The sequence below is a fragment of the Mytilus edulis genome, chromosome 8, assembly GCF_963676685.1.
Source record: "Mytilus edulis chromosome 8, xbMytEdul2.2, whole genome shotgun sequence".
Lineage (NCBI taxonomy): Eukaryota > Metazoa > Mollusca > Bivalvia > Mytilida > Mytilidae > Mytilus > Mytilus edulis.
The window spans coordinates 46,967,843-46,980,248 of NC_092351.1; the positions used below are offsets into that span (position 1 = coordinate 46,967,843).

The 12,406-nt window shown below is 31.6% G+C and overlaps 1 long non-coding RNA gene across 2 annotated transcripts; it reads left to right on the plus strand.

Moving 5' to 3' along the window:
- Positions 1 to 871: 871 nt before the first annotated feature.
- Positions 872 to 5,648, plus strand: LOC139485750 (uncharacterized). Of its 2 annotated transcripts, none has more exons than XR_011655378.1 (3): positions 872 to 1,000; positions 3,340 to 3,447; positions 5,068 to 5,648. It is a non-coding gene; the product is annotated as an uncharacterized lncRNA (long non-coding RNA). The 2 variants fall into 2 exon arrangements; XR_011655379.1 differs by having other exon boundaries at positions 888 to 1,005.
- Positions 5,649 to 12,406: the final 6,758 nt, after the last annotated feature.

Below are 12,406 nucleotides of genomic sequence, written 5' to 3' on the forward strand. Positions count from 1 at the left end.
TTTATATTCGGTTAATTCTTGACAATGCGCAATCAAGCTGTTCATTTTATGAAAACCTAGGATTTTGTGGGTGCTAGTTCATGGAAAATCGTCTTACGTGAGAATCTTATACACTTACACTGATATCGTTGAAATTTTTACAAACAAACAACATATTTCATGTATATATTGCGCTGAGTATATTTATATATCAACAGCCAGCTTATTGTGCACTTGTTTTGCTATATCACTTTTAGATATATCGAAGCTCTTATAATCCCATATATTCAAAACTTTATAAATCAGCAAACTTGAAATTAAACAAATAAAGAACACGATATGGACAAAAAGGTCAACATGTTGTTATATAGCGAATATTGACGACTACAAACTAGGTAATATGACAGACGTGATTATTTCCTCTTTCCAATCGTCGACGTTGCATTCTTAACAGCAACATAATACCAGTACCATTCCCATCGGGCGACGCTTATGTATTTCATGTTATACATGTTCATATCGAAGGAACTATATTAGCACTGCGCGTTTCTTACATATCATCTTTTTCAACATGGTTATAAGGAGGAACGACTTAAATGGACGCTAGATGAGGTAATATGATTATCTCGTTTTGGTTGGTACTTCTGTTATGCTTTTATCAATTTACCCTTGGTAAACGATTGTTTCGTTAATATTTAGTTATAAAACGTACCAGGCTTATAATTCTATACATTAGACGCACGTTTTGTCTACATACATGTAAGACTCATCAGTGACGCTCAGATCAAAATAATTTGAAAAACCAAACAAGTATAAAGTTGAAGAACACTGAGGACCCCAAAAATCCATAAAGTTGTGCCAAATACGGCTAAAGCATGCAAATTACGCAGCGACATTAAGGTGGTTTTCCCGCAAAACCGAATAAAAAAACAGTGCAGGAGTTATTTCCCCTATCTAGATCAGAATGTGTAATGGCGGGCGACTTTTGACGTTGCAGACACAGTAACAAATGTAGCAATAGGTAAGGTACGCGTATCGCATGAATAATGAAATATATGGCATATGGTGTCTTTTTTAATATTATAATGTATTTTCACATCAAGAAATGGAAATAATTTGAGTGAAAGCTGTATTTATCAAAAGAAAAATAGCAAGCGGAGTTTAAGCTCCGCCCAACTGTTTACCTTATTTGGAAATTCAATGTAGTTGCGAAGCTTGCAGTTTGCAAGTTGGTTAATTGAAAATAACTAAAGTAGCCGTGCACTTGTCAGTTGAGATTATAACGACCTGGTTGAAGAAACTGATGAGAACAAATGGAAAATTTATTCAATATGATCCAATGTCAGGACAAAACACGACTTAGGTGTAATTTATCGCTTTCAGGTATTACAATCTAGAGATATATACTAAAATGCAGAGGGAATGGCTTGTGCACTAAGAGATCAGATAATAAGGTTCCACTAAAGTCAAAATATAGGACACTTCATAAACATTTAAACTTTGCCTGTATCAGAGGCGGATTTAGGGGGGGCAGGGGGCCCGGCCCCCCCCCCCCCCTTTTTGAGAAAAAATTTGGTTGCTTATATAGGGAATCATTGAAGCGTGACTGAAGCGGGCCCCCTCTTAGGTCAGTCAGTGGGCCCCCACTTATGAAAATTCCTGGATCCGCCACTGTATTTTTTCAACCTATAATGAATAAAGTCATAAACTATGAGAACATATGTTCGGTGTCTTTCGTATTAAAATGTGTCAAAGAGACAGCAACCCAACCATAGAACAGACAATAGCAGAAGGTCACCAACTTGTTTTCGTGTTCAGACGTTTTATCTTCTATGTTTCGTGTTTAGTAGGATGACTTGATGTGTGCTTCATGTTTCCCCTTATTTATTTTCCTTGTTTCCTGTCATACTCTTTAACTTCTCGTGCTTTTGACATACATCATGTACATGACATATTATTTTTATACAGTGTATATAATAATTATAATCAGTATTAAAATTGAATAGTCACTGCATCCACTTTCCCTCTAAAATTAGAGTACATGGATGATATCAAATATCTGAACTGTGTCCCTGTTCAGTGTTCAGCTATATACATGTATATCCCCAGTAAACAGAATCGAGCCATAATGGTATTTTTAAAATTTTCATTGCGAGACCTCATGTCCAAGAGGCAGGAAAAAAAAACCACTTGTAATAAAGCTGTGTATTCTGTTATAACAGACAATTGTGTACAAGCATGAACGGATGCAAATCATATCATTTATTAAATGGAAAAGGCCACAGCCTGTTTAGAAACGGTCAATTTTGACGGTATATTAAAGTCAGTCTGTCTGTCTGTTCCAGAATTGAATATTTTTCGTCGCATCTTTCTCAGGAAAATAACATGGACTTCTTAAATTTGGTTTGAGGGTTTATATGAGTCAGCAATACCGTGTGATGCTTTTTCATATTAATCACTCAACAAATTACTGTGTACCTTAAAATTCTTAAAGTGTATGGGGGTATCAAAAGTGATCAGTAGCTCACAGATTCACTTGTTTGTTTTATAGTATTTTATATTTTTTTGTGGGGGAGGGGGCTGGCTATTGTGAGCAGTGCTCTCAGCACTTCTAGTTAATCATAAAAATTACATTAAGACGAGCAAAAATTAGCAACATGCATATCCTGGGTTCATTTAATTTGCATTAATATAAACATTGTCATTAAAACATTTAATCCCGCTGCAAATGTTTGCACCTGTTCTAAGTCAGGAATCTGATGTACAGTAGTTGTCGTTTGTTTATGTAATTTATAAGTGTCTCTCGTTTCTTGTTTTTTATATAGATTAGACCGTTTATTTTCCTGTTTGAATGGTTTTACACTTGTAATTTTGGGGCCCTATATAGCTTGTTTATTGATGTGAGCCAAGGCTCCGTGTTGAAGGCCATACATTGACCTACATGTATAATGGTTTACTTTTATAAATTGTTATTTGGATGGACATGATAGAGAGTTGTCTCATTGGCACTCACACCACATCTTCCTACATTGTATTTCTATTGTATGGCAAAAGTGATTTCTTTATTTTAAAAAATATATGATTCATTATCATGATTATACATGTTACGATGTATACACAGGTTCATACTATTTTTTACATACATTTGTACATGACATATAGCTCTGTAATTTTATTCACTACTTGTACATCTTTGGATTTTAAATGTTTGGCTTTGAGCGTTCCTGATGAAGGTAAATCCAGGCTCAGCCAGAAAAGTGCTATGGACGCATGAAATTATTGAACCTGCTGTTTTCAATTTTTCATGCTCCTTTATTTTAAAAAAAAAAGTATATAATTACATTCTCTTTTTTTTTTTAGGTCACCTGACAATAACAGGATTGAGGTTACAGTATGCCATTCAAGCTGTGATGAAATATAAAGTAATGGTTTGAATTTGGAGAGCTTCATTACATGTATTATAGACAGGTAAATTGTTTTATCCTGCAATTATCTACATGATCTAACTATTGTACATGTACAATGGGACGACTCACCTGAAGGGTCCCAAGTTAAACAGAAATTAAAAACTATATATATGTCATCATTTAGGCCTTATGGCCTTCAACAATGAGAAAAACACATTCTGCCACATTGTCTTCTCTAAAAGGCGCCAAATCATAATATTAATAAACCTGTTGAAGTAGAAAACTAATGGCCTTATTTATGTGAGAAAAAAGTGAATGAACAAACAAACAAACAAACAGCAACAAACAAGTGCTCAATTAAATATTACAGACACATACATAGTCAGGGGTACTACATGTATTTGTACAAGTTTATTTTATTTACTTGAAGAAGTAAAAAAAATACACATAACACGTATAAGTAAATAGATAATGTTTGAATAATCTAGCCTTAATTTTCTCAAAAATTTACTTGTACAAGTAAACCATGTAAACATTTCTTTCAATCCTAAAAAAAATCCTCAAGTTTTGAGATGTGAATCATGCCTTTAATGATCATGGTGATTTTTCCCAGTTTAGCTCAATTTTTTTTTATTTTAAGTTAATGTTTCATCTCATTATATGAATCCATCAAAGAAATTGATTGATCAAGGATCTTGTATATTTGTGCAAGGCCTTCAAAAATTGCTCCTTTGAGGCTTGTAAATGAGCAGTGTTGTGAAGATAGCAGACAAATGGGATTTTCATTGTCTATGAAATTACACTTAAATGATTGGTAAAGACATCTGCAGAGAGTACACAATTTAAAATTCGATTAGTGCAAAGAAATCTCAATAATACAAGAAAGAAAAAAGGATGTAAAACAAGTACAATGTAAAACATTCTGAATGTGTAAGGGACATAACTATGCCATTTTTTGGTTTACCCATACAACATGTACAAGTAAATAAGATTCACTTGTATAAGTATCCTACAAATTCACTTTTTTTTTCATTCTTCAAGAATTGCAATACAATAATTAATTTACTTAATATAAATCATGATAATTTCTGAATTCAAAATGAAGTAAAATTGAGAATGGAAATGGGGAATGTGTCAAAGAGACAACAACCCGACCAAATAAAAAAAAATAACAGCAGAAGGTCACCAACATGTAATTCCCGCACCCGGAGGCGTCCTTCAGTGTCTGTATACATATGTACGAGCAGTAATATTTATTTACACAGACATGACAGATATGCCTATAACCATGATAACAATAATATACTGAACTTGCTAGCTAAAATTTCTTGTGGATTCTTGATATTGATCATGTTGATATTGAAGTATTCCTGTCACTGTTCACATTTTGAAAAGGAGATACAAAATAATGAAGTTCAACATAATATTTAAATATTTATTACATTTTACATATCGATATAGTGCGCCTTATTAAAATGTGTTTGGAAAATTTATTTTTTGTTCAAATGTTGAATGAAGACATTACTACTGGTAAAAAAGGGCGAGAATTATTTTGTTAGCATTTTAACAGTACTTTTTGAAGAAGTATGTTTGCACTAACTTTTGATTACTTTTCTCATATTGAAAATTTCATTTGATATATACATTGTACTTGTATTATATTTGCATTTTCATATTTCAGGGATGAAGACCTGCAGTCAGACACCAGTTAAAAGTTACTTATAACTCATCATGGCCATTATGGAAGATCTGATTAAAATTTGTCTAGAAAGCCACCAAATATGTCCATGAAAAATAGAAAAATGACAGCAATTCTACATAATGCACCGTACTAAGTAGAAGCATTGACTGTTTCAAAACCAAATGAATTGGAATTTAGTGTATTGATGCTGAAATAGAGAGGAATGTTATTAATTGGACAATTTAACTTCTTTTTCATCATTATTGAGGTTGATGTATACCATCTTAAAGAGTTTTTACTTGACACATGTGACAGTTAAAAGGAATACCAAATATACATAATAAAGGCCGTTTGGAGATTTGTGAATAGTCTTAAAATAGGAGTTTCAAAAAGGATTTCAGTTAAAATATTGTATTTCACGGATGTCAGAAATGTAATTTTATGTCTCTTTCATGAAATGTTTTAAAAAATCTGCAATATCTAACCAAGACGAGTGAGAGATCTACAGATAGACATATGATATTCAGTTGAACTGTAAACATGGTAAAGGGGAATTTTGAAATATTCATTTATAAGACTTCTATGAGTGTTTTGTTATTTTTATGGCAATTACAGGAAAGCGATGTAAAAAGTAATTCAATATAGATATTAATCCTACCAGAAAACTTACAGATATCATATGTACATTTCAGACATATACAAATTACATCATGTACATTGTACATGTACAAATGTAAGCATGTAATTCACTGATGCACCACCTAATATGTAGTTACATGTACATGTAATTATAAAAGTAAGAATATGACATACATGACATATGATTGCCAATGAAACAACTCTCAATCAGAGAACAACTAGTCATATACATGTATTAGCCACCAGAGAACAAGAAAATCATAGTTTGTCATGGTTTATATTTCAATCTCATTTCATAACACAGACTATACAGGTTTACAAAATGTTCAAAAGCATTATAAAGTGTTTTGATTTCAGTTGTTGGTCATATTGATGTTGGCCTTCAATACTGAGCAAGACCTCTGTACAAATGTACAAATGTAACATCCACAGAATGTTTGAACCAAAAAATGTTGGATATTTTTCTTTGCTTGCATTTATCATGTACATTTAGCTGCTCTTTTGTAAATGTACATATGTACATTAACATGTTCATATGCATTTAATTTTCTACTGGTATACATGGTATACTTGGAAACTTGTGATGGAATATTTCCACAGTATAAAAAATTCTTATATCTAGCAAGATTAGCAACTGATGTTAGATATACATGTACAGCATTATATTACCATATGCATCATGTGCATACATAATACATTTTACATGTACATTTGTATGGCAATGAGACACCATTTCCAACACACAGACAGAAATTACTTTCTATATATTTTAAATTTGAATGCATCATACATGTAATTACATGTATGTATATGTAGTACAGCTAGAATTTCATTAAAAAAAAGATGATGTGGTATAATTGCCAATGAAGTTTTGATTAACAATTAAGTTCTGTTATTTTTTGTGATTGGGTCAGGTAAAGATTAACCCATGATTTTTGGTAGGCAGTACATTGTAGTTCTATAACCGTTACCATGGTTAACACGTACATACAAACATGTACATTGTATCATTTTATGAGTTTCCGTCTGACTAATTGTCCTTTCCCCTATATCATGGAAATCGATTCATTCTACTTGATCTGACACTTCGGGATTGTGGTTATGTATAAATTATATTAAGTTAGTTAATTCTGTATTTAGATGTATATTCTGGTACATAAAATTTATTCTATTAGGACAGAAAAGAAATACCATTTCAGTTGACTCCAATCTCAGCAGTTGATAAGAAATAAGTTTTCTGATTTTAACATCTTTGAGATGAACATGATGAACCTGAATTAAAATATCATGGCACTTAATAATGAAAACACAATTGATTGATTGTGCTGAATGTCACATAAGCACATACGACTATTTCTTTGCTGTCCATTTGTATTGGTGGACACTTTGCACAGAAGGCAGGAATTTAATATGAAATGAGCGGCAGTAAAAAATAGGTCCCTATTTCCAACTTCATGATAGAATTGTATTCTTTGATGTCTTTTGAGGTTGAGAAATTAAGATGATATATTTACAAGGCTGCAGATTGAATCATAGGTACAATGTACACTGTACATATATACCTAAATCTGAAACAAATCAGATGAGATTAAAATAAGTCGTATAAAATGTATGCATCTGAAATAATTTTTGAAACTGGTATATACATGTAGTGGAAGCATATAAAATTATAGAGCACAAAGTTTGTTTTTTTTAAATTTGGGGTACTCAATGTCTTATCTTTTAATCTTTACTCCAAAAGGTAGTTTGTGCAAATATTGAAACTCACACATTCTATGAAAAAAGGAATTATATCCCCAATGTTAATGCTGGTGTACAAATTTTTAAATGTATGCCTTTGAATTACAAACATAATAAAATCAGTAAAAGTAGGGCAGAATAATTTTACCAAGTAGCTGTAAGGATATTAGAATAAGTCAAATACTGCTCCAGATTGGTTGAAAGGGAATATTCTGTGTAATAAGACGCAGGAAATAACTATGGAGTCCGACATAATAAAAAAAAAAAAAAGCCATACAAAAAAACTGGCATAGCAGCTGGTGAAAATAGATGCAAAAGAATCACCAGAATGAATCTAAAAGTGACAAATCATGATTTACAATTGATACCAGTCACACTTGATAAGCAGGAGATATTCAACAAATAAAATCTCCATCTATTGATGTGATGCAGGTAGGAGTTAAGTATATTTATAATTTAAACATTACCAATGACACACCCAATTTCTTTATTAATGCAGCTTTTTTCATTAAAATGTTAATGATTCACAATACACAAACACTAGAAGAGACCTAGTAGGCTAATCTATTAAAATTTATATAATGAATGATGAAGACATAATCTTTCAATCAGTTTAATTGAGGTCTGGAGCTGGCATGTCAGTTAACTGCTAGTAGTCTGTTGTTATTTATGTATTATTGTCATTTTATTTATTTTCTTTTGTTACATCTTTTGATATCAGACTCGGACTTCTCTTGAACTGAATTTTAATGTGCGTATTGTTATTCTTTTACTTTTCTACATTGGCTAGAGGTATAGGGGGAGGGTTGAGATCTCATAAACATGTTTAACCCCGCCGCAATTTTGCGCCTGTCCCAAGTCAGGAGCCTCTGGCCTTTGTTAGTCTTGTATGATTTTAAATTTTAGTTTCTTGTGTATAATTCGGAGTTTAGTTTGACGTCCATTATCACTGTACTATTATGCATATTTTAGGGGCCAGCTGAAGGACACCTACGGGTGCGGGAATTCTCGCTACATTGAAGACCCATTGGTTGCCTTCGGCTGTTGTTTGCTCTATGGTCGGGTGGTTGTCGCTTTGACATATTCACCATTTCCTTTCTCAATTTTATATTTTACTTGCAGAACGAGAACTATACAAGCACACGAGATGCGATTCCGGATTTGAACCAAAAAACGGGGGGAAGGCTGCATGCCCCAACACTACATGCATGTAACCCACGTATGGGGTGTATAATAATGACCTTGTAGGCTTATCTATTAAATTAATTTATATATTGAACTTTGATTTGTAGAACAAGAACTATACAAGCACCCGAGATGCGATTCCGGATTTGAACAAAAAAGGGGGGAAGGCTGCATGCCCCAACACTACATGCATGTAACCCACGTTTGGGGTGTATAATAATGACCTGAATAATTATGTTTTTTGCCTTCAATAATTTAAATAGCAATAAGACAATAGTTGTTTCAAACTTCGCACAAACATATTATCAAATGAAACGCTGGTGAAAACAAAATATACCGTAGTTTTCCCGTCAGCCGATCCGACTACTAGAGGGTCTTTCAAACGCTTTTTTCGTGCATTTTAGGGCGATTATGCTACAACATGTTAGAATAATTGAAAAGTGCAGGTGCAAGAGCTATACCAACCCACTGCATGCTGGTATTGGTAGAAAGGCCACATTTCAAACTTTTCGAAAAGTGCTGCTACTAGTTATATAGCGTTCGTGTAAAAGAAATTTCACAACCCGAAGTGCCAAAAAATCAATAAATCGATTAAATTCTCCATGTTTTATTGTTTTTTAATTACAAAACCTCTTATGAAAATTAAGTGGCAGCACTTTTCCAGTAAAACAAGTTATCCTAATTACAACGAGCCCAAAATCAGGGCGATCCGATTTCATCTTGCACCTGCACTTTTGACTTTTTGGGGAAATGTCTTTACTTTCAGTTTAAAGTCACGTGACACTAGTGTATTTATATTTTTCTAAAAATAAACGTTTGTAATATAAATAAGAATAGACCCTTTTCCCCCCGATTACTCATATGACGTGTATTTTGACTTTTAGGCAGAGAAAACTCACTTTGAGTACAATATGATTTTTTTTTGTGTATAAAAATGGAAATTTTCTTGAAACGACCTTAACACCCCTGCGTAGATCCGTTTCACATAATTTTAAATGATTTGAATAATATCAGTATGCCAATTATGACTGCAGTAGGACTTTTTTTGTTTTTTATCATCACAAATATTGGATTTTTCTGTTAAATTACTTGTCCATTTGAAGATAAAAAATGTATCATAATAATTGATGTTGTCCCACATTTATGGCAATATGATTTTGATTTACTGTGAATTAGTTCTGCTTCGCATAATTTTAAATGATATGAGTATGCAAAATATAACTACAGAAGGAATTTTTTACTTTTTATCATAGCATTACAACTTTTTGTTTTTTATTATTAAATTACATGTCCGTTTGAAGGTAAAATGTTTAACTGAGAAATTGATAGTATCTCACATCTATGTCAAAACTTACTTTGATTTACTATGGAGAAGAGCCGTTATTGGGGCTATAAATGTAAACATTAATGCTATTGTCCTCAATTACATTTAAAAATTGTATTTGCTTTGCTATTCAACACGATCCACTCCTCTAATTGATTCTACTTATGTTTTATATACAATGTCTTAGCATAATTGTCATGTGAATTGACTGTCCGAATATCTGTTTTTTTGTCACATTTAATCCCTATAAAACATATTATGACTATGAACTGTAACAATGATTTTATCAATATTTAATGATATAAAAACACAAAGCAAATCATGCAAGAAGATAGCAATCCATTCTTTAATTGAGAACCCATTATCGTCAATGTTTGGAAATTTTATCAATAGTCAATAGATGAACTGAAGTTAAACGTCCATATGTGTATTTCATTAAAAACTTCACAGACACATATAGTTAGATATCAACTCAAGTATAACTAAATATTTGTATTGTTGTTAAGTATCCAATTTGCATGTCTTGAAATATCATCCATAAAACAATACTTGCATGGTTCTAGCGTATGTGTATTTAGTAATTGATTACTTATACTTGATGATAACAATACAATAATTATTATGACATTGTATTGCGATTCACATGTTAAGATACGTGTTTACCAATTGCACATTACACATTTCTTTTTTTATGCTCAAACTTTAGTATAGACTTTTTAGGTTGATATATCATAATATTTTTTTTCTAAATTTGTCAGAGAAGATCAAAAGAAGCCTATACATATTCCTAATCGGAAAACGGCAAGCTATCCAAAATGGGAAAAAAGCAAATCTGGAAATTGTTCAGCGAAGATAATTCGAAAAATATACCAAAACTCAAACTCTCGTTTATTTTTCAAAGAATACATCAGTGACATTCGAATAAAAAAGTTATTAAACCGCAAAGCATAGGAGGTTTCAGAGCATTGAGAAACCTTCTGTCTAAAAAGCTACATTTACTTATTCCTCCATTAGTACATTTGTAGCATTTAAAAAATGAGTATAACTGATCATTTGCCCTCATTTACAAGGTAATTAAATACATTTAAAAAAAAACTCTTCATCACAAATTAGCAATATAATGTCGTATCAACTGGACCGCATGTGTTTCATATTAAAAGTTATTCCAGTTTAAAAAGTTACAAACCAGTATGTCTGAAGCTGTCAACTAAATTTTTGAACCCCTTACAAAACCTTAGCAATATTTTGAGTTAAAGATAGTAACTATTTATTACTATGTGTTGCAATAGAAGTACTCTACACAGAAACAATCTTCTTGAGATAGAACAGATGCGGTTTTTTTTTTTTTAAGTTGAATTTATAGTTTAAACGAAATATACTGAACAATAACTGTGAACTCGGGCCTGAAATTGCATAACTTTTCAAAAAATTTCAATTTATTGTTATGATTTCTACTATTCAATAGAAAGTAAATACATGCTTGAAAATTAATTACAACTTTATTACAAAATCAATTTGAAAATTACTGAATTTAGAACACTTTATATCAAATATTTATTTTGATCTTCTTTTAAATAGGAATATTACAATGGTAGAATACTAACCAATTAGGAAGCACCAATTAAGACTAGACAATTAGGAATCTCCAATTAAATGAATCAAGAACCGTTTAGGTATAATGATTTTAATTTGTATTTGAACGTAATTATAAGTCAATAATTCCGTAAAACTATTATCAATATAAATAAGCTCTATAAATCTAGGATTAATTAACATCTCTTTCACTTTGTTGAAGCTTTAGTTATAGCATTGTTAAACCAATTTGTTAAGGTTTTTACTGTATATTGTGACCATGCAGTTGTTATGGATTTTATATTCTATACATATATATGTTTCAATAATATACGGTAAGCTTGTGCTAATCTTAATTATTTCGGGGAAAAACAAATATACCTAATTTTAAATGGTTTCAAAAAATCGACATGTTTCGAAATCGCGAAATAAACAGACTATTTGAAAGGAGTTTATAATCACATCTAAAAATCTTAAATTCCACAAAAAGGAGATTTCTTAAAGAAAATAAATTCTGCCATAGAGGTAACATGTTTCTCGTGTATCATCTGTCAAAGTACAAACTTTAGGACACATCTTGTGAATATTTGACAATTGTACACAGTACAGTTTTTCCTAAATTTTAAAGCAGTGTAATATGTGATCAAGGTCATATAGTTCAATTTATTCTGCAAACAAAATTAGTGAATATGAAAACAATGATTTACTGATATAAGTATTATATTCCTTTAATGCGAAATTTTTAAATACGAAAACTAGAAACACCAATACACAGTTTAATGGAATAAGATCAATAATCTTAAAATTTCAATTTTAGGCCTTGAACAAACTATTTGTCACATGGATACAGACACCATATCATGTGCCTTAAATGCGGTC